Raw genomic sequence first — 23,955 nt, 5'->3', positions numbered from 1 at the left:
ATCATGTCATTTGCAACAAAATTAATGAACCTAGACGGCATTATGCTAAGTGAAATAAGTCAGACAAACACAAATACTGCATGATCTCACTCATATATGGACTCTTACAATATTTTTAATTATAAATAAACAAACAGATCGATATTTGAATAGCTGAACTCACAGAAACAGAGTTGGCTGCCAGGGACTAGAGACTGCCAGCAGAACACTGTCAGTCAAGCATCTATGCTCACGAGGTGAGACACAAGGAGTTTCCTTCATATTTTCTAATTTTTATTATGAAATATTTGACACATATAAAAGACTATTAATATATTACCTATACATGAGGAATAAAGATCATAATAAAACTCACTTTCTAATTTAAAAAACAGAACATAACTTACAACGGTGAAATCCTATTTTTAAAGAAACATCTTTTTTTTTTTTTTGTCTTTTACAGGGCCACACCCACGGCATATGGAGGTTCCCAGGCTAGGGATCTAATGAGAGCTGTAGCCACCACAACACCAGAGCCACAGCAATACCAGATCCGAGCCGTGTCTGCGACCTATACCACAGCTCACTGCAATGCTGGACCCTTAACCCACTGAGCAAGGCCAGGGATCAAACCCATAACCTCATGGTTCCTAGTCGGATTCGTTTGCGCTGCGCCACAACAAAAACTCCCATGGTGAAATTCTTTATGCTCCACCCCAATCTCATCCCCAAGTGTAAGCACTATTTGAATTTTGCACTCAGTTTCTTTTTCCTCTATGATGCTTTTGTCACATATGTATATATCCATAAGCTATATTATCATGTAGTTTGATTTTTCAATTTGTAAAATTGATATCATACTCTATTAATTCATCAGGGGGTTGCCTCCCCACCCCCAACATAAGTTTCCTCTCCAGAGAATTTGAACAGTTTCTAAGACAAGACCTTCACATACACTACAATTTTGCACACAGCACCTCCAATTGTTTTTTAGTTTTAAACATGAACACAAAACCAAGGATCACCAGACATTCAAGGGAAAGGTTCCAAAATGAAAAGGAGGGAGCATAGTAAATGAAAAGAAATAACCCTAGAGTAAACAAAGACAATGTTGGTAATTGATAAGAACTTCTTTTTAAAAAGAAAAAAACAACAACCCTTGAACTCTATACTCAGAGAGATTAAAGAAAGTAATATAGAATAAGCTATAATGAAAAAAATGAGAGTTTTCTTGCGGGGCAGAAGGTTCAGGATCCAGCATTGTCACTACAGCAGTCTGGGTAGCTGCTGTGGCACAGGTTTGATTCCTGGCCCAGCAACTTCCACATGCCTTGGGTACAGCCAAAAAAAAAGAAAAAATTGATCAAAGAACAAGAGAGTTCTTAGAAACAAAAATGTTATTAACCAAAAAAAAAAAAAAAAACATTGCTGGGGGCCTCCACACCCATGGCACATGGAGTTTCTCAGGCCAGGGATCAAACCCGAGCCACAGCAGCCACCTGAGCCACTGCAGTGACAACACCAGATCCTTAACCCCACAGCACCACAAGGGAAATCCTATTATTGACGAAATTTTTTTAAAATTCAATAGAAGGAATAAAAATAAGTTCTAAAACATCTCCCAGGGAGTTCCCTGGTGGCCTAGTGGTTAGGGGTCTGGCATTGTCACTGCCGTGGCTCAGGTCGCTACTGTGGCTCATGTTTGATCCCTCACCTGGAAACTCATACATGCTGTGGTCATGACCAAAAAAAAAAAAAAAAAAATACCAGTAAACAGAACCAAAGACAGGCAGAAATAGAGACAGAAAAGTTAAGCAAAGAATAAGTCTCAATCCAGTAAGTCTATGGTACGTCAGAAGTTTTTTAAAAGAAAAAACAGAGTAAAAGGACAAAAGAATTAGCAAAGAAATGATAGAAGAAAATTTCCCAGAAGTGAAGGACATGAGGCTCCATATGGAATGGGCCAAGTGCACGACACAATGAATGAAAAAACCAACCATATCAAGCTGCTGACATTTCAGAATTATCCAAATTCTTTAGATGGGAAAGAAAACATCATTTTAAAAAGAGAATAATGCTCCATTTCTTTGTCTCTTCTTCCTCACCCCTCTGGAATGGGTTTGACAGTATATAACTTATAAACATCTGCAGACATGCAAAAACAGGCATCCAATCAATTACACTAAAAGCCCTAGACCATCTTAGAAGAAGCAAGGCACAATTTATTGCTAACGTTAAGCAGTGGGATTTGGTGAGTTTACAAAGCACTAAAATAAAGTCAGAAGCTACGACTATAAATAAAAGCTGGTCTTGGAAGGGATCAGTGTTCTTTACTTTTCTAGTCCCGTTTCCCACAAGCTGAAAAGGTCTTATACTGAGCATAATATTTTGTGAAGCAAGACATTAAGTTCCCACCATGAAGATATTGAAAACTAAAAACTCATCTTGGTGGTCAATACATAAAGTGCCTGTGTACCTTTCCATGTTTTAATAATGTCTCTAGGAATTCCTATTGTGACATAGCGGAAACGAATCTGGTAGCATCCATGAGGACACAGGTTCGATCCCTGACCTCGCTCAGTGGGTTAAGGATACGGCATTGCCATGAGCTGTGGTGTAGGTCTTGCAGATGCGGCTCAGATCTGGCATTGCCGTGGCTGTGGTGTAGGCTGGCAGCTATAGCTCCGATTCAACCCCTAGCCTGGGAACGTCCATATGCCTTGGATGCGGCCCTAAAAAGCAGCAGAAAAAAAAAATCTTTAAAAATAAATATAAGGCTCAAATAACAAGAGATCAATTAAAACAGAAAGTCTTTAAAGGAATTGCCCAAAGACAAGCTTTTATTGTCTGATCCAACAGACCTTATTCTGTCTCTGAAACAAAATGCTATATATGAAATACGAAAGACAGAGTGCAGACCTGTGAAGCTCACTCCTTTCAGGACTTGAGAGCATTGGTATTTCATAAAGCAGTCTAGTCACTATACTGAGTCCCTGTGACCCCATGCCCTACATGAGCTCTTAGCCTTTACCAGGCAGTCACTTCACTCCAGGTCTCTACCCTGAAGCACAGAAACATCTTTGTTCCTAAGACAGACAGAAGCCAACAGGGAGCTTGTATTTTGTGTTTGGAAAGAACTGTTCATTATTCACCCATCTCTGCTACAGATAAACTTTCAATAACCTTGACTCTGCAAAACAGCCTGATCCCACATGAACACAAAAACTGCAAGCTTCTTTCACTACATTTTGAAACTAGCAACCAGTCATCTCTAACGAGCCTGTGGAGTGAGGTAGACTATGAATATATTAATTCTTAATTTTATTTTTATGGTATGAATTATATGAAACTCAGTGTGACAACTCCTCAATTTACTAGACAAACTTCCAAGGGTGTGTGTGTGTGTGTGTGTGTGTGTGTGTGTGTATTTGTCTTTTTGCCTTTTCTAGAGCCGCTCCCACAGCATATGGAGGTTCCCAGGCTAGGGGTCCAATCGGAGCTATAGCTGCCAACCTATGCCACAGCCACAGCAACGCAGGATCTGAGCCGCGTCTGCAACCTACACCACAGCTCACGGCAACGCTGAATCCTTAACCCACTGAGCAAGGCCAGGGATCGAACCGGCAACCTCATGGTTCCTAGTTGGATTCGTTAACCACTGCGCCATAACAGGAACTCCAGGGGTATAAATATTCAATAACATCACTTCTCATATTCTATTTGGATTGGATACTGTACTCTCCATTGCTGCAGTATAAAGTCCTATCAAACTATAATACATTAAGGGTCTTAGAGTCATCTTATTTTAATAATGTTCCTAATTTTCCTTTATAAATGAACCCAAAACATCTTTATTCAACAAATTATATTGAGTTATGAGTGAATGTGGGCTACTAAAAATTTAAATCCTACACCACATATATATATGTGTATATATATATATATAATGGAATATTACTCAGCCATAAAAAGAATGAAATAATGTCATTTGTAGCAACATGAATGATCTAGAGATTATTATATTATGTAAGGCAAGGATAAATATATCACTTATATGTGTAATCTTAAAAAAATGATACAACTGAAATGATCAATGAAACAGAAATATACTCACTGACATAAAAAAAACAAATTTATGGTTACCAAAGCGGACAGCAGGGGAGGGTGGAAAGATAAGTTAGGAGTTTGGGATTAACATATACACACTACTATGTATAAAACAGGTAAACAAGGACCTACTACATAGCACAGGAAACTATACTCAGTATCTTGTAATAGCCTATAATGGAAAAGAATCTGGAAAAGAATATATTTGTGTGTGGGTGTGTGTAAAACAATCATTTTCTGTACACTTGAAACTAACACACTGTAAATTATACTTCAATAAAAAAGTTTAAATCCTAAAGTATTAGCATCAGCTTTACATCAGACATAGGTTGATTTAACATAAAACCATGAATCTCATACTGCTAAACTGCTTGGGTAACTATACATCTTCCTACAAACAGCACATAACAAATACTGTAGCACATTTACAACCTGTCACAAAAAATTCACACTAAATTCTCTTCTCTCCCATCAGCTAATATATTCTCTATTACTCACCTTCACCCTGTTTAACTTGCTTCCCTTCCTCTCCTTTATGTATTCTTCCTGCTCTAAGAGCACATGTTCTTCTGTCATTTCCAGCAAAGTCTCCTGCTTCACATAAAGGCGTGTGTGATCATTGGAAACTGTTGATCCCAAATTCAAGAAACTCAGTAACTTCCAAGGTACACATGAATCTTCTGGAACTAACATTCCACTTTGTGAATCCCAGAACACTGATATGGCAACAGTTCAATCCAGCAAGGGTAGATAATGTGACCCTGAGATAATTGTTCATTTCTTTCTCTATTCCTCCACTGTCTCTCATTCTGAAGTGATCTGAACTAGCAAAAGTAACAGAAAACTCAAGGGAGAAAAATAATTTTTAAAAATGTCTACTTCCTAAATCTGAAGGTGCTCTGATTTTGATAATTGCTTATCTAAGTTGATTTGGTTAATAAATATTGCCCATATCCTCTCTCCCTTAAAAAAAAGAAAAAATTAATTTGTTATACATTGATGATAACACGTAGATGACTGCCAGGCAAGTTTTCTGTCTCTATGGTTATACCTTTCAGGTCCCATTATTCTCATATATGGTTTGCTCTAGGAACTAGAGTGAATGATCCAGCCAAAGAAAAATCTACTAATAGATAAACGTACATACTGGGATTGATATAATGGTTTTAGACATAGAATTGAGAGTAAAAAGTTACCTTGAAAATTCTTAAAAGCATTAACTCATTAAGTGTAAAGTAGAAAGTTAGCATTTAGTAATGTTTAATTTTGATGACAAGCCTGTACGATAAGCAAGCATTTGAAGGCAGAGACTTGCAAACAGGTTCCCCAAAAGTAAGATAGGTTTTACTTTACCCAGTTATAGCAACCAGTCCCCAAGATGGCTCCCAACAATCCATACCTCCCATATTCATGCCCTTGTGGAGTCCCCTTCTACAGTGAATCAAGACTGGATCTGTGTGACCAATAGAACATGATAAAAATGACAGTGCATTAGGCAGCTTCTGTCTTGGCCTCTTGGATTCCTCACTCAGGGGGAAATTAGCTGCCATGCCATGAGGACATTCCAGCAGCCATGTAGAAAGCAACTGAGACGTCTCAGCAGCAGCCATGCCCAACACACTGGCTACGTGAGTGAGCCATCTTAAAGGAGATCCTCCTGCCCCAAACTTTCAGATGATTATAGCCCCAGCTAAATCTGACCGCAATCTTATTGAGGCCTGAGCCAGCACCTCTCAGCTGAGTTACTCTCTAATTCCTGACAGACTCTGAGAAATAACAAATAATTATTGCTGTTTTAAGCTGCCATGTTTTGGGGTGATTTGTTACACAGCCTTAGTAACTGGAACATAATTTCACCCAACATAATCCAGGCCTAATCTTCAATGGTGTCCTTCATGAATGATCCTGACTCTTAAAGTTTACATGATTATGGTTTATGTTTTACGTAACCAGTGGCCAAGAAGCCCAGCTATTTTGATATATACATAGTAAAGAAAAGAAAGGAATAGAGGATGTAATGGGCTGAATTGCCCCCACCCAATTCATGTTAGAAGCTCTAACTCCTTGTACTAAGGATATGACTGTATTTGGAGACATGGCCCTTAAAGAGATAATTAAGTTAGGCCCTAATCCAACAGGACTAGTGTACTTGTAAGAAGACAGAGATACCGCGAGTTGAATAAAGACCATTAAAGACATAATGACTTCAACAGGTGGTGATGGGAAAACTGGACAGCTGCATGTAAATCATTAAACTAGAATACACCCTCACACCATGCAGAAAAATAAACTCAAAATGGCTTAAAGACTTAAACATAAGATAACTCACCATAAAACTCCTAGAAGAAAATAGCCAAAACATGCTCTGATATCAACCATACAATTGTTTTCTTAGGTCAGTCTCCCAAGACAACAGAAATAAAAACAAAAATAAACCAATGGGACCTAATCAAACTTAAAAGCTTTTGCGCAGGAAAGGAAACCATAAAAAAAAAAGACAACTTATGGAATCAGAGAAAGTAGCTGCAAACAACGCAACCCACAAGGGCTTAATCTCCAAAATATACCAACAGCTCATACAGCTCAACAGCAAAAAAAGCAACAACCCAACTGAGAAATGGGCAGAAGACCTGAATAGACATTTCTCCAAAGAAGACATACGATGGCCAACAGACAAATGAAAAAATGCTCACCACACTATTAGAGAAATGCAAATTAAAACTATAATGAGGTACCACCTCACACCTGTGAGGATAGCTGTCATTAATAAGACAACAAATAAATGCTGGAGAGAGTATGGAAAAAAGGGAACCCTCCTACACTATTGGTGGGAATGTAAATTGGTACAACCATTACGGAAAACAGTATGGAGGTACCTCAGAAAACTAAGTATAGAACTACCATATGACCCAGCAATCCCACTCCTGGGCATATATCTGGACAAAGCTTTCATTAAAAAAGATACATGCACCCTTATGTTCATTGCAGCACTGCTCACAATAGCCAAGACATGGAAACAACCTAAATGTCCAATGACAGATGAATGGATTAAGAAGATGTGGTACATATAAACAATGCAACATGACTCAGTCATAAAAGAAGAACAAAATAATGCCATTTGCAGCAACATGGATGGAACTAGAGACTCTCACACTAGGTGAAGTAAGTCAGAAAGACAAATATCATATGATTTCACCTGTACCTGGAATCTAATATATGGCATAAATGAAACTATCTATAGAAAAGAAACAAACTCATGGACATGGAGAACAGACTTGTGGTTGCCAAGACAGAGGGGGAGAGAGTGGGATGGACTGAGAGTTTGGGATTAGTAGATGCAAACTACTGCATTTGGAGTGGATAAGCAATGAGAGCCTGCTGTATAGCGCAGGGAACTGTATCCAATCACTTAAGATGGAACATGATAGAGAATAATGTGAGAAAAAGAATGTGTATACACACACGCATATATATAACTGGATCACTTTGCTATACAGCAGAAATTGATGGAATATTGTAAATCAACTATAATAAAAAATTTTTTAAATAAATAAAATGATAGAAGAGGGTGGGTTTTGGATGGGGAATTACAAAACAATAGACTTCTAAAGCCTTTTAGCTTTGATTCTAGAAAGTAAAATGTTAAAATAAATATACTACATAACCAACAAAGACTACTATATGGCATGTATAGCACAGGGAACTATACTCAATATCTTATAATAACCTATAATGGAAGAGAATGTAAAAAAAAAGATGTATATATAGATATCTGAATCATTTTGCTATCCACCTAAAACTAATACAACATTGCAAGTCAACTATATTTCAATACAAATTTAAAAAAAAAAAACCTAAAAAAAAAGAAAGAAAGAAATAGAAAGAAGGTGGCCATCTGCAAGCCAAGGAGAGAGGCCTCAGGAGAAACCAAATTTGCTAACATCTTGATCTGAGATTTCAACCTCCAGAACTGTAAGAAAATAAATTTCTGTTGTTTAAGCCACCCAGTCGATGGTACTTTGTTATGGCAGCCCTGGCAAACTAATACAGAGGGGAAAACCATAGATTTTAAAAAAAAAAAAGACTTGGAAGACATTACAAAAACATGTTAAGGACCAACACTAAATCACACTGCCCAAAGATGCACACTTAAATCACAAACCTATAAAAACAATATCAGGAAGTAATTACTATAACATATTATTCAGGCAGCCTTTGCTTTACATGGTTCTAATGTGTACAATCTCAGGTCCCATGGTTTAAATTACACCAGTCCTCCAATGACATGGTTCAAATCTCACTTACCACCGCATGTTAGCTCTGAGAAACTGCATGAGGTACAAACTTCACTAATAGCTCTCCAATCTACAACTTGATATGTAAATAATAGATGAGCATCATGATCAGTGACCAATCACATCACACCACATCTTTCCAAGTGTGTCAGTGAATGGTCACTCCTCATTGGTTACTCAGTTCACACAGACAGCAAACCATGTCTCCTTGTTTCCCAGTGAAAAACTCACATAACAGTTTACCGAAATGAGCAATTAAAAGAGGTAACTGGGAGTTCCCGTCATGGCACAGCAGAAAGGAATCTGACTAGGAACCATGAGGCTGCGGGTTGGATCCCTGGCCTTGCTCAGTGGGTGAAGGATCCAGCGTTGCCATGAACTGTGGTGTAGGTCGAAGACTCCGCGTTGCTGTGGCTCTGGCGAAGGCTGGTGGCTACAGCTCCAATTCGACCCCTAGCCTGCGAACCTCTATGTGCATGGGTGCGGCCCTAAAAAAGATAAAAAATTTTAAAAATAAATAAATAAAAGAGGTAATTGGCCAACAAAGAAGAAAGTGCAGCAAAGAAAAGTGGTAACGTTGGAAATGAAATCTGAATAGAATAAGATGGAGTCGCAAAAGAAATGGCTGAGGTTGACATGGCTACCACTTGAAGACTCTAGATGTGCAGCCAAAGGAACTGAATGAAGGGAACTGATGGCCATAAATGAGGAAAGTGTGGAGACACAGTGTGAAGAAATGACGCTTCAATAACTTTAAAGAAGCTTCAGTAGATACTTTACAACATTTGAAAGCATGAAGGATAAAATGGTAGAAACTGATCCAAACTTCAACAGGAGTATGAAAGTTTATCAAAGCATATAACAGGTGCTGTTCTTTATGAGAAATTATAGGAAGGGGAAAAGGCAAACCACACTACCCTTGATAAACCAAACATGTAAAGGTTCCAGAACAATCACAATTTCCCCCACTGACTGTTAAGACAGCCTATCAGGATTTGGGCATGCACTATTTTCTTTATAGAGCCATTTTAGTAAATTTGGAGGGAGGGAGAGAGTTATGACTAAGACATGACCCATGTAAGGGCTTCTGGGGTGATTGGCAAAGATCAATTGCCTGATTGGAATCACCATTTTAAGGGTATTTGGCTTATTAGAACTTGTTAAACTAAAAAAAAAAAAAAGTCTTTTGTGCCTCAAATCCATGGGAGCAGGAGACTAGTCAATGAGAACCTGTCTGAAACATCAGGCCAGTGTTCATCTTTCTAAGACAAAAGAAAAGAAAAGCCACAGAAGTAAGAAAGTGACTTGGCAGAGGGCACAAAGGCTGTTGTCAGACATGAAATTGGAACCTAAGCCCTCCTGACGGCCAGGTCGCACTCTTCTCTTTAAAGCCTGCCAGTCTCCCGTGAAACAGCCTTCCCCTGAAGGGCATCTGTATTGTCCATTTCCAAGAGAGGTAATTCGGCCAGGCTTGAATGCGGAGGCCTGGGGTTTTAAGATACATTACTTAATGCTAATCAGAAAGAAAAAGACAAATATGTAGGGAGGCCAAGAGAGAGTCACTAATCTTAACATTTTTTTTCCTAAACTCTTGTTCAGCTAGAGAGATTAGTCTTTGCAGAGAACAGTAAAACACTTTGGCCTCACTGAACTTAGGGCAATAATACACTCAACTTAATGGATGACATTTATTGTTTGGCCGAGACAGTGATGCTGTGGATTTATGGCATCTGGTTGGGTTACAATCAATACTCAGTCTTTCCCTTCTGATGTAGTGCTATAACGCAGGATTTCCCCCTTCACTTAAATACCCCAATAGCATCTGACATTGCTTTTTCCATACAAAATCCATCATGGCTTCTATCCACTTACCGATTTGGGGAATGTGTTTTCTCCTCACTGTATACACACCTTTCATTAACACTAATAATACCTCTTCCACGGAAGGCCTGCACGCTGCCGCTGCCGCTGAGGCCACTGCCATGTCTCTAATAATCCCTGCGAAGTCCCAGCACATTTTGCGAGTACTCAACACCAACATCAATTCGCAGTGGAAAACTGCCTTTGCTGTCACTGCAGTTAAGAGTGTGGGGTAAAGAAACACTTGCATGGAGTTTCCGTCGTGGCTCAGTGGTTAACGAATCCAACTAAGAACCATGAGGTTGCAGGTTCGATCCCTGCCCTTGCTCGGTGGGTTAACGATCTGGTGTTGCCATGAGCTGTGGTGTAGGTTGCAGACGTGTCTCGGATCCCGAGTTGCTGTGGCTGTGGTGTAGGCTTAGCAGCTGTAGCTCCGATTGGATCCCTAGCCTGGGAACCTCCATATGCTGCGGGTGCAGCCCTAGAAAAGGCAAAAGGACAAAAAAAAAAAAGAAAGAAAGAAAGAAACACTTGTGTGTTGATGAAAGCAGACCTCAACCTCACCAAGAAGGCAGGAGAGCTCACGGAGGATGAGGGGGGACGTGTGATCACCATTATGCAGAATCCACACCAATACAAGGTCCCAGACTGGTTCTTAAATAGACAAAAGGACATGAAGGATGGAAAAGACAGCCAGGTCCTGGCTAATGGTCTGGACAACAAGCTCCATGAAGATCTGGAGCCACTGTAGATTTGGGCCCAGAGAGGGCTGCGCCACTTTTGGGGACTTTGCTTTCAAGGCCAGCATGCCGTGACCACAGGCCGCCGTGGCCGCACCATGGGTTTGTCCAAGATGAAATAAATGTATCAGTGCTGTCTATTAACAAATAGTTTATACAGTTAAAAAAAACCCACTAATAATAAGTATGCCTTATATAACTGGGATATTAACTTCTATCCAATTTAAGATTATTTTCTTACCCTCAAAGTTAATGTTTCTGATTATTAAGGGAATTCTGGGGAGAGGGGGTGGCAGGTGCAAGGGGAGAGAAGGCCATAATAAGAAACCGCACAAAAGTCCTAGGACAAAATCTCATACAGTAGTGCGTGTTCTAGTTTTAGACAGAAAAACATGACTGCTCTTAACACAATCAGTCTTTTTTTTTTTTTCTTTTTAGGGCCACATCTGTGGCATATGGAGGTTCCCAGGCTAGGGGTCCAATCGGAGCTATCTATGGCTACTGGCCTACATCACAACCACAGCAATGCCAGATCTGAGCTGTGTCTGTGATCTACACCACAGTTCACAGCAACATTGGATCTTTAACCCACTGAATGAGGCCAGGGATTAAACCTGCAACCTCATGGTTCCTAGTCAAATTTGTTTCCACTGCACTATGGTGGGAACTCCACAACCAGTCAACTATAAGCACAGTGTTAGTGTTTTTGACCCTTTAAATTCCAAGGGAAGAATATAAATTCATGAATTTAGAACTTAAAAAGACAGAAATGCATTGAATGTCAAGACAACTTTGGCTTTTGTTTATTTTTGGCCATGGCATGCAGAAGTTCAGGCCAGAGATCAAACCCGAGCCACAGCAATGGTAACACCATATCCTTAACCACTGGGGCACCAGGGAACTCCATGTGTGGCATATTTCTTTTTCTTCTTTTTTGGCTGCCCTGCAACATATGAAGGTTTCGGGCCAGGAATTAGATCCAAGCCACAGTTGCTACCTACACCACAGCTGCAGCAGCCCAGGATCCTCGACCCACTGTGCCCGGCTGGGAATCGAACTTGTGTCTCAGTGCTCCAGAGACACTATTGATCCCCTTGTGCCATAGCAGGAACTCTAAGACAATTCATTTTTGGTATATCAAAATAATAATCTGGAGTTCCCGTCGTGGCTTGGTGGTTAACGAATCCTGTTGTGGCTCAGTGGGTTACAAACCCAACTAGGAACCATGAGGTTGTGGGTTCAATCCCTGGACTCGTTCAGTGGGTTAAGGGTCTGGCGTTGCCATGAGCTGTGGTGTAGTTTCGAGATGTGGCTTGGATCCCATGTTGCTGTGGCTCTGGCGTAGGCCGGCAGCTACAGCTCCGATTCAACCCCTAGCCTGGGAACCTCCATATGCCACGGTGCAGCCCTAGAAAAGACAAAATAATAATAATAATAATAATCTGTTTTATTATTCTGTTTTTAAAGATAGAAGACTTATTTTCTTCAAATTAGCCTTTTAAAGACAGAAGCCTTATTTTCTTCCCCACAGCACAGTAGGTTAAGGATCCGGCATTGTCACAGCTGTGGCATAGGTCTCAGCTGCAGCTCAGATTCAATCCCTGGCCTGGGAACTTGCATACGCCATGGGTGCAACCAAACCAACAAACCAACAAAAAAATAACAACAACAACAACAATAAACAAACAAAAATGGCCTTTCTCAGGGGGTTAGTAATAGGAAGGAAAGAAATTCTGGTATCTAGAGATAAATCAGACCTGTTGCATATTTTTTTTTTTTTTGGAAGGGAGAAAAAGGAACGAACTAAAACTATCATTTTAGGAGTTCCCTTATGGTGCAGCAGGTTAAGGATGTGGCGCTGTGACTGCAGTGGCTTCAGTCACTGCTGTGGCACAGGTTCAATACCTGGCTGGGGAACTTCCACATGCCAAAAAAATAAAGTTATCATTTTAATAAAAGTAGAAGATGGTTATTTACTTAGGAACCTTTTGAGAGTGTGTTTCCCAATGGTATTCCTACCTTCCTGGCAATGATGGGCTCCCTTAAAGAGGGTATACTTTGAATATGCTTTGAACGATTAGTAATTCCAATCACATATTAAATATACTGGGTCTAAGGGAACTCATTATGGAAAGGAATCCTTTGATAATCTTACACAGGATTCTTTAAACCTCTATTAGCATATGTTTTTGAAATCAATTTCCCAAGACATCTCCCAGCAGGAAGGTATCCAATTAGCTGTAAGTCTTTCATTGGATGATAAAGTGTTTACTTTACTTACACTTCAAAGTACAAAATACCCTGGCTTACATCCAATCAAACATCCAGATTTTATTTCAACAGGGTAACAATGCCGGAAAAATGTTTAAAGGTATCTGATTCTCAGTTTTAAAACACTGCTTCTCAACAGCAACACAGCTCCACTTACATTAAGTACTGAAAGTTTGAGGTTCTTTGATTTTTCAATTTTATTTTGTTTTTTTGCTCTTTAGGGCCACACCTGAGGCATATAGAGGTTCCCAGGCTAGAGGTCTAATGGGAGCTACAGCTGCCAGCCTGTACCACAGCCACTGACCTGTACCACAGCTACAGCAACAGCAACATCAGATCCAAGCCGCATCTGCGAATTACACCACAGCTCACAGCAACACCAGATCCCCAAACCACTCATCGACCCACTAATCAAGGCCAGGGATGGACCCGGATCCTTATGGATACTAGTCGGATTCGTTTCCACTGAGCCACCACGGGAACTCCCTCAAGTTTTTATTTTTTTTTGTTTTTGGAAGTTTTTTTTGAGGGGGATTCTCACTTTTTTCCATATTGTATAAAAATCCAACTAGTGCCAGGTGGTATTGCTATTATTCATTACTGGTTCTGCAACTCTTTACTATAAAGTTTTTGACTAGCAAATGGAAGAAAACAAGGCTTCAGTGAGCAAGCCATTCACTAAGTATCATGTAACCCAGGATAATACATTCTGGAGATTAAGGAAATTATCAACAATTAAATAGCATCCGTTCTTAAAGCATCTATAAAGCACCTGGACTTAGGTTCTTCCCTTCAGGATACCTCCTTCTGCTGCTAACTTTTATCTTGATTTTTTAAAGGAGACAGCTCATTCAGGGTCATCACGCTAATTTTAGCTTTAATTGGTTCTCTCTTAGCATCAAGAGGTATTCAGAGCTCCATGTAAACCAGTCACTTTCTCCGAAGCCCCGGTGCCAACTTCCCTATCATTCTTTCTATTTGGAAGAAAGCAGCAGATGGCTGTTTAGGTGCGGTCAGGCAGGGAATGATTTGATTTATACAATAAGCCCTCTGCTGGGTCTCTCTGCACTTGCTCAGAATGTTGATGATTGATGCCTCTGGGCGTTCTCCTCTTGGTTCCAAGAAGGCAAGGTTTGATTCTGAGCAAGACCAGAAGCATTATCTGGAGCTGCCAGAGAAACTATTTCTTAGGACCCAAAGACAAGTTGCCACAAGGGTCTGAAATACTTGAAGTCCAGGCCACCTACATCAGAATCTGGGTGCTTGTTACACATGCCTCTCCCCAGACCTGCCAAATCAGGATTTAAGGAATGAGGGAGGGCATTCTTGAATCTGAATAGTTTTCCAATAATTCTTAGGCAGGATAATTTGAAAACAGATTGGTCTAAGGTAGCCTACTGGAAGACAGATAAGCAGATACCTAACCAGAAGATAAATTTAGTAACTTGTCTAAGATCACTTAATTTAAAATCTACTTTACCTACTTTGGTGGGTTTTATTATCCCCACTATGATGGCAAGCTGTGGGCTAGGATTAAGTAAATCCTCACTAGAAACCAAATTATACTAGTTTTAAGTCTTCTGTAAAGGGATGGTAAATATACTAGGTATTGTGGGCCACACGGTCTCTGGGACAACTTCTCAACTCTGCTAGGAGAATGTGAAAGCAGCCATAGACATTATGTACATCAGAGTATTGCTGTGTTCTAACGCAATTTTACAAAACAGAAAGTGGGCTAGTTTGGGCCCATGGCTATAACTTGCTGACCTTTAGTCTAGTAAATCTTTAATTCCAACATGAGCAGCATAAAATATAACTTTTTTAAAAATTAGGACTTAAAAGATGGTAAATATTAATTATTTGGACCTCTTCCTTAGGTAGAAAAGCCCAATTTCAACTAGCAATGAACCATTACTACAGGCAGACCCTGAAGATATTGTGGGTTTTGTTCCAGATGCACAATAAAGTCAATAATTGTAATAAAGCAAGTCACCCAAGTCTTTTGGTTTTCAATTATATATAAAAGTTATATTTACCCTAGACTTTAACTACCCTATTAAGTGTGCAATAGCATTATCTTAAAAATGTACATCTTTATTTTAAAATACTTTATTGCTAAAAAACGCTTACCATCATCAAGATATGAGTAAATCATATCTTTTTGCAACACCAAAGATCACTACCACAGGTCATCATACCAAATATAATAACAATGAAAAAGTTTTTGAAATATTGCAGGAACTACCAAACATGACACAGACACAAAATAAGCAAATGCCATTGTAAAAATGATGCAGATGGACTGGCTCGATACAGGGTTGCCACAAACCTTCAGTTTGTAAACAATGCAGTATCTGTGAAGCAGATGCCCATTTAGTTAGTGTAATGACCTAACTAGGTACTGAGATCTTTCAAACAAATTTTTTTTTTTTTTTTTTGGCCTCACCCACAGCATGTGGAAGTTCCCAGGTCAGAGACTGAAACTGTGCCATAGCAGCGACCATGCCAGATCTCTGCCTGCTGCACCACTAGGGAAATCCCTCACAAGATCTTTTATTAATCCCTTATTAGTCTTCACATCTAGCTGTCAGATGCTGGAGAGCAAAATGGCACCCTCCTAGGAACAAACTGGCTTCCAGCAAATAAGATAAAGAGCCCTAACTTTTGTTTCCTTTAAGACCAAATAAGTAAAACTGAAACATACATTTATGATTGTGTAATACATCTCATGGTGAAGACTGTTTTTTAAGAGGAAAAATTTCATTCTTGCCTACTGCCAGCAGTTAGAAGTAGTTTTACATTATTATGATAACATTCATGAACCCATAAAACATGCATATTCTTGTTCTTTGCTAATCTTCCTTTGTTCCATCTTTTTCAAATGTACAATTCTCTAAGTGGTTGGATGACTCTGAACAAACTTCGTTCCCTAATAAATGTACGAACCTAGATGGCTTAATTCCTTTTTTTTTTTGTCTTTTTGGGGCCTCACCCATGGCATACGGAAGTTCCCAGGCTAGGTGTCTAATGGAGCTGTAGCCACTGGCCTACGCCAGAGCCACAGCAATGAAGGATCTGAGCTGCATCTGCAACCTACACTACAGCTCAGGGCAACACCGGATCCTTAACCCACTGAGTGAGGCCAGGGATTGAACCCACAACCTTATGGTTCCTAGTCGGATTCGTTAACCACGATGGGAACTCCTTTAATTCCATTTTTATATGCTCAACAATTACAACAAAATTGTTTCCTGTATGAAGGTCTCATCCATACCTCATACTACAAAGACATAGCATTTCATATACACACAGCTGTTTGCAAAGTGAGAAATATACCATACGAATTGAACAGTTAAAAGACTAGCATATTAATATGAAAGATAGCTACTCATCTACCAAAGAGTTCTATGCCTCTTCCAAAGTAAACGATTATTGCTCAGAAGCAGCTGTTCAGTCAGGGACTGTATTTCCCAGCCTCCATAAATTGAGATGGGGCTCTGAGCTGGGTCTGGCCAGGGGAATGTGAGCAGAGTGGAGTTTTCACTTGCTAGTGGAGGGAGTTAATCTGGTATGCCTCTTCCATACTCTCTTCCCCCCTACAGTGATGCTGGAAACCACGTGTTAAAGATGGTGGTATAACAAGATGGAAGAACCCGTTATCTCTGAGCCACTTGAAGAGCAGCTGCCCTACCAGGAATAACTCATTTGGATTTTGTGTGAGCTAGAAATTAACTTTTATTGGATTAAGCCACTGAGATGTGGAGATGTTTGTTACAGCAGTTAGCTTACCTTAACAGAATATATTTGAGTTGGATAAATGAGTCAAATCATGATTTACTTAAGGGCTTCTAAGGTGAATGTGAATATGGAGGAATCATATGCATAAGAAAAACCTGCAAGCTCCAATTTTTCCCATTTATGGTATCTAGTCATATGAATTAAAAACCAGTCTGAATGACTGGAGAGCTCTATTAATTAAATTGTGACATACTTAAATTTTATAACAATATATAACTACAGTAGCTCACCAAAATCACTGGATACCCCACAAGGTAGAATGCATTGCGTGATATATTTGTAGTACATTTAAAACACGAAGTGTATGACAGAAAAAAATCTCAAAATTAGATTTGCACTCTTTGAGACAGAATCTGCTAAGCATCAGTCCTTCAGTACCACTTCATGGGTTTTTCATTATTTCTTCCTATTCTTCTGGAGCCTAAGGAGGGTAGAGACAGACAGTTGTGAGGCTGAGTCCTACATAGATTCTAGTTCCACATCTGCCCAGTGGGGACTCCAAGATGGTTCGTTTTGGGGTTCCTCTGGCCCTTTAGGAATAAGCCCTGGACTTTGTAGGATACAGGCGAGAATGGCTGCAGGCTCTGAGAGAGAACTGTTCAGACTTCTCCCAGGTTGGAACAGAAAGAAAACCTCTAGAGGCTGTTAAGGCAGAAGATATGCCAGAAAACTGAGAGGGGCTAAGACACGCATGTGAAAGAGGCTCTTATGGGTGGGTAGAGTTTTGTAAACAGTATTTTCTTGTAGTGCTTACTTAACCATTTTTGAATTAGGGAACCACTGGAGAATATGATGAAAGCTGTGGAATGTCTTCCCTCTCAAATATATATAAGAGCATTCACTTAAATACTTATACTTTAATACTTAAATTCTAGGAGCTCCTATAGCATCTGAACCCATCAAAGAACCTCAGATTAAGAACTTCTATTTTAGTAGGAGATTAAATAGCTGCTCCTCAGGCTGATATAGGAACCTATTAGTAAACAGTGCAGACTCTTCCCTACACAAGAGAGAGCATAGCTCTTTTTTGCATTTCTTCCCCTATGACTGGGGAGAAGGAGGAGGGAAAGAGAGATAATGTCACTCTGTGGCTCTTCTGTCCCTAACCTCTGTGCCTTGGTATAGTCCAGGAGTGAGGCACCATCAATGCAGGGTTTTGTTTTGGTTTTTTAACTTTATTTAAAACAGCATTAGTCTTACATGGAAGTTGCAAAAAGAACACATGAACCTCAAAGACATTACGGTAAGCAAAATAAACCAGTCACAAAAGAACAAATAATTGTGTGATTCTACTTATATGAGACCCTAGAGTAGTCAAGCTGATAGAGAAAGAAAGTAGAAGTGGTTACCAGGGGCTAAGTTTACTTTGGGCTATTTCTTTCATTCTTGGTGAATATTTGCCAATAGCTTCATTAAATTCATTTTTTTTTTTTTTGGCTGCACCCAAGGCATATAAAATTCCTGGACCAGGAATGGAATTTATGAACCACAGCTTCAACCTATGCCACAGCTGCAGCAATACCAGATCCTTAACCCACTGTGCCACAGCAGTAACTCCAAATTCACTTTTTTTTTTTTTTTGGCTTTTTAGGTCCACACCCACAGCATACGGAGGTTCCCAGGCTAGGGGTCAAATTGGAGCTGCAGCTGCCAGCCTTTGTAACAGCCACAGCAACACAGGATCCAAGCCACATCTCTGACCTACACTACAGCTCATGGCAACGCCAGATCCCCAACCCACTAAGCAAGGTCAGGGATTGAACCCACATCCTTATGGATACTAGTCAGCTTCGTTTCCACTGCGCCACAATGGGAACTCCCAACTTTTTTTTTTTTTTTTTAGAATTTTTTTTACTATCTTAAAAATATTTCTCATAATCTCCATTCTTGACCAGAGGACAAATCAGTGATATAGAAATTAAGTCCATTCAGCTACCACTAAACTCCCAAATTTAAATTAAATGTTTTAAACCTTACATATATTTTCCCAGTTTTGTTTGTCTTTCTGCCTTTTCTAGGGCCACACCCATGGCATATGGGGGTTCCCAGGCTAGGGGTCGAATCAGAGCTGTAGCTGCCGGCCTACGTCACAGCCACAGCAATTCAGGATCCGAGCGGGTGTCTGGGATATACACCAAAGCTCGAGGCAACGCCAGGTCTTTAACCCACTGAGCCAGGCCAGGGATCAAACCCGCAACCTCATGGTTCCTACTCAGATTCATTTCCACTGCGCCACAACAAGAACTCCCCTTTTCCCAGTTTTAGATGAAAATATTAAGTATTTCCCAGATTGCCTACAGGCACATGCAAAGATGGTCAACAGCAATAATAATAAGGAAAATGCAAATCAAAACCACAATGAGATTATCACCTCACACCTGTCAGAATTGCTATCATCAAAATGTACACAAATAGGGAGTTCCCACTCAGTGGGTTAAGAATCCAAATTCAGCAGCTCAAGTTGCTGTGGAGGCATGGGTTTGGTTCCTGGCCTGGGAGAGTAGGTTAAAAGGATCACGTGTTGCCGAAGCTATTCTGTAGCTACAGCTCAAATTCAATCCCTGGCCTAGGAACTTTCATGTGCCAATAGTGTAGAAATTAAAAAAGAAAGAAAGAAAGAGGAGTTCCCGTCGTGGTGCAGTGGTTAATGAATCCAACTAGGAACCATGAGGTTGTGGGTTCAATCCCTGGCCTTGCTCAGTGGGTTAAGGGTCTGGCGTTGCTGTGAGCTGTGGTGTAGGTCGCAGATGCAGCTCAGGTACCGCATTGCTGTGGCTCTGGTGTAGGCTGGTGGCAACAGCTCCTATTAGACCCCTAGCCTGGGAACCTCCATGTGCCACGGGAGCGGCCCTAGAAAAGGCAAAAAGACAAAAAAAAAAAGACAAGAAAGAAAGAAAAGAAACTTTGCCAATAAAGTATATTTAAAAACCCCCACTCAAATAACAAATGCTGGTGAGGATGTGAAGAAAAGGGAACACTTCTACAATGGCAGTGGGAATATAAATTGGGGCAGCCACTGTGGAAAACAGTATGGAGGCTTCTCAAAAAGCCAAAAATAGAACTACCAGAAATTCCACTCCTGGATATATATACAAAAAATATAAGAACACTAATTTGAAAAGATACATGCACCTCAATGTTCATAGCAGCATTATTTACAATTGCCAAGCTAAAGAAGCAACCTAAGTGTTGATCAACAGTTGAACAGATAAAGAAGACACAGTCTATATACATAGTGGAATACTACTAGGCCAGAAAAATAAATAAAATTTTGCCATTTGCAGCCATATGGATGGACTTGGAGGGCATTATGCTAAGTGAAATAAGTCAGACAGAGAAAGTCAAATACTGTATGATATATCACTTACATAAAGAATCTAAAAAATACAACAAACTAGTGAATGTAATTTTAAAAAGCCGATTTCACAGATACAGAGAACTAGTAGTTACCACTGGAGAAACGGAAGGAGGAAGAGGCAATATAGGGGTAAAGCACTAAGTACAAACTATTAGTTATTAAAATAAGCTACAAGGCTATATTGTATACATGGGGACTATACCCAATATTTTACAATAACTATAAATGGCATATAAGCTGAAAAAAAGTCAAGCACTCAGATCCTAATAGTTAAACAGATGCTCCAACATTCTCTCAATTTTAAGAGTTACAGACAGAAAGGAAAAAACAATTCATTCTTGCTAAATTCACATTTTATTATCTGCAATGCAGTTTTCTACTTTACACCCTAAAACCATAAGATGCTGAATATTATCTATAAACATATATATATTTTTTGTCTTTTTTGGGTTGCACCCATGGCATATGGAAGTCCCTAGGCTATCAGAGCTACAGCTTCCAGCCACAGCCACAGCCACAGCCACTCAGGATCTGAGCTGCATCTATGACCTACACCACAGCTCACAATAACATCGGATCCTTAAGCCAGGGATGGAACCCAAGTCCTCACGGATACTACTCAGGTTCATTGCCGCTGAACCATGATGGGAACTCCTCTATAAAAATACTGAATCACTATGTTGTACCTGATGCTGCTTCAGGAAGACACTTTCCTCAGTAACTATTCTCTCCTGGGAAGGGGGTTTTACTTTTCAATAGAGCAACAATTCCCCAACAACGCACTGCAGGGAGCTGTAGCAAATTCACAGGGTCAACTTAGGATACTCAAAAATTTCAAGGGAAATAGTGTACTCAATGCATTGGTCACTGCTGAACCTACAAACTGGAGGTAGCTCACAGTTTCTACATTAGACTGCATTTCATTCTTATCAATGACATCATATCTCTACAAAACCTGGGTTTTCCAAAGGCTGCTATGATAAAAAGCAGATGCTGCAGAAAAATTAATGTGGAATCACAAATGAGACTGGGATCCAATCTTACCTCAAAGTTTGAAAAGAAGCACAAGATCACACAGCCCATTTGTAACTGTGGTTATTTAAGAATGATATAAATTTCTTTCTCTTTTTCAGTTTATGTGCATTATTTATTTCAGCTTCTATGTTGTGAGGATTTTATTATATTGTTTGCAACTTATTACTAAGTATATAAGACTAAGGGGAACTGTGAAAAAATTACTGTGATACTAAGGGTGACACGAACCAAGTTTAAAAATCTTAGCCTTAACCAAGAAGTGACAGAGTTGTCTAAGATTCACTGGAGGAGAGCCGTGATTCAGCCCAAAGAAATAAAGTCCCTAACACAAATATTATAACCAGGAAAAGAAGAATTTAGGTTAAAACTTTTTTTTTTATTTTTATGTATTCATTTATTTGATTTTTAGGGCTGTACCCAAGGCATATGGTGGTCCCCCAGCTAGGGGTCAAACTGGAGCTGTAGCTGCCGGCCTACATCGCAGCCACAGCAACGCCAGACCAGAGCCAAGACTTGGATGCAACACTGGATCCTTAACCCACTGAGTGAGGCCAGGGATCAAGCCTGCATCCTCATGGATACCAGTCAGGTTCGTTACTGCCGAGCCTCAACAGGAACTCCTAAAACTGTTTTTATTTATTTATTTATTTACTTATTGTCTTTTTGCCTTTTCTAGGGACGCTCCCACAGCATATGGAGGTTCCCAGGCTAGGGGTGTAATCGGATCTGTAGCCGCCAGCCTATGCCACAACCACAGCAACTCCGGATCTGAGCCACATCTGCGACCTACACCACAGCTCATGGCAACACCGGATCCTTAACCCACTGAGCAAGGCCAGGGATCAAACCCAAAACCTCATGGTTCCTAGTTGGACTCCTTAACCGCTGAGCCATGACGGGAACTCCCTAAAACTGTTTCTAAAGGTCACTCTCAGTCAGCTTAATCCTTCAAATCCCATACAATGTGCCCTGGATAACTGGTATCTTTTTAAAAACTTCTGAAACACATGCACACAAATTACTGTTTTTCTAATTCTGAGAGACTCGCGCAAATCTTTTAAAATTATAGCCTCCAAGCTATGTTGGAAGAGATTGGGCCTCGCCTACACAGAACACACCCTGGAAAGCCTGTGCCAAGGAAAGCGCCAGTGGGACTGGGGGACCTTGACAAAGAGACAGCCCATCCAAGCACTTTGATACCTTCAGTTTTTTTGAGGTTTGCACCTTACTCTCAATATCCTGCTTTTAAGTTCTACAGGAACTCCAGGTTACTGCAGAAATGTTTGTTTGGGAGTTCTCATTGTGGCTTAGAAGTTAAGGACCTGATGTTGTATGTGGAGATTCAGGTTCCATCCCTGGCTTCACTCAGCAGGTTAAGGATTCAGCATTGCAGCAAGCAGAAGGGGCTCGGATCCAGTGTGGCTGTGGCATAGGCCTCAGCTGTGGCTCCAATTCAACCCCTAGCCTGAGAACATCCATCTGCTACAGCTGTAACCATTTTAAAAAAAGAAAGAAAGAAAATAATGAAATGCTTGTTTGGAAACCTCCCTTCCACAGAGTTTTTCATGTAAGATATTAAGTGTGAAAAGCAAGGGAAAGATAAACACAAAATCCAGACTAGCGCTTTCTTGGGGAGAAAAAGAGAAGTAGGTAGAGTACCATGGGGAGAAGTGCTCAGACTGCAGGGTTCTGAGAAGGCACTGGTTTTTCAGCTGGGTAAGAGTATTCCAGGTGTGCCTTCTGTTCCTATTCTTTAATGTGTGCTTCTTCGTTTGATACTTTCTAAACCTATTATATAGTTCACAGTGGAAGCACTAGAACTATATGGGAGGGCCTTAAGAGTCAAGGCGTGTCTTTCTCCAAGCAGAGTTGGATCACAAGTTGTCTTTTACAAGAATGTATTCTTTTTAAATTTTTTTTTAAATTTTTTTGCTTTTTAGGGCCACACCTGAGGCATATGGAGGTTCCCAGGCTAGCGGCTGAATTGAAACTACAGCTGCCGGCCTACACCACAGCCACAACAATGCCAGATCCAAGCCATGTCTGCAACCTACACCACAGCTCACGGCCACGCCGGATTCTTAACCCACCAAGCAAGGCCAAGGATTGAACCTGCCAACCTCATGGTTCCTAGTCAGATCTAGAAGGGCTCTAGAGACGCTGATGAGTTTTGAGAGGAAAATTAAGATTAATTTTTGATGCTGACACCAACAAACAAGGAGTTAACAAATTAGCATTTTGCTATCACCCTTGTTTTACACCTCCCCAAAATGTGCAACTAGTTGTTTTCCGGTCTCTTATTCCTTTCCCCTCCTCTTTATGATTAGAAGGCAGAAAAAAATCTTCCAATTTTAATTTATATACCTAATTAAAAAAAATTCTTCATTTACTGTATGCTAAGCACATGCTAGGAATGATAGAGAATAAACATGTATAATCCTATCTACTACGGCATGATAACAGTAGGTTGCTATGCTATCTTTTTGCTGTTGTTTTTGGCCAGGCCTGGGGC

At 40.1% G+C, this 23,955-nt stretch overlaps 1 protein-coding gene and 1 pseudogene across 1 annotated transcript in view; one reads left to right on the top strand and one right to left on the bottom strand.

Annotated features, from left to right (window-relative positions):
- Window positions 1-23,955, bottom strand: part of ANKRD6 (ankyrin repeat domain 6) — a 204,798-nt gene that overhangs the window by 179,307 nt on the left and 1,536 nt on the right. The window lies entirely within an intron of this gene.
- On the top strand, window positions 10,364-11,103 carry LOC125116104 (40S ribosomal protein S18-like; annotated as a pseudogene).

The sequence above is a fragment of the Phacochoerus africanus genome, chromosome 2, assembly GCF_016906955.1.
Source record: "Phacochoerus africanus isolate WHEZ1 chromosome 2, ROS_Pafr_v1, whole genome shotgun sequence".
Lineage (NCBI taxonomy): Eukaryota > Metazoa > Chordata > Mammalia > Artiodactyla > Suidae > Phacochoerus > Phacochoerus africanus.
The sequence above is the reverse complement of the archived record's forward strand: the minus strand, read 5'-3'. Positions and strand labels throughout refer to the sequence as shown.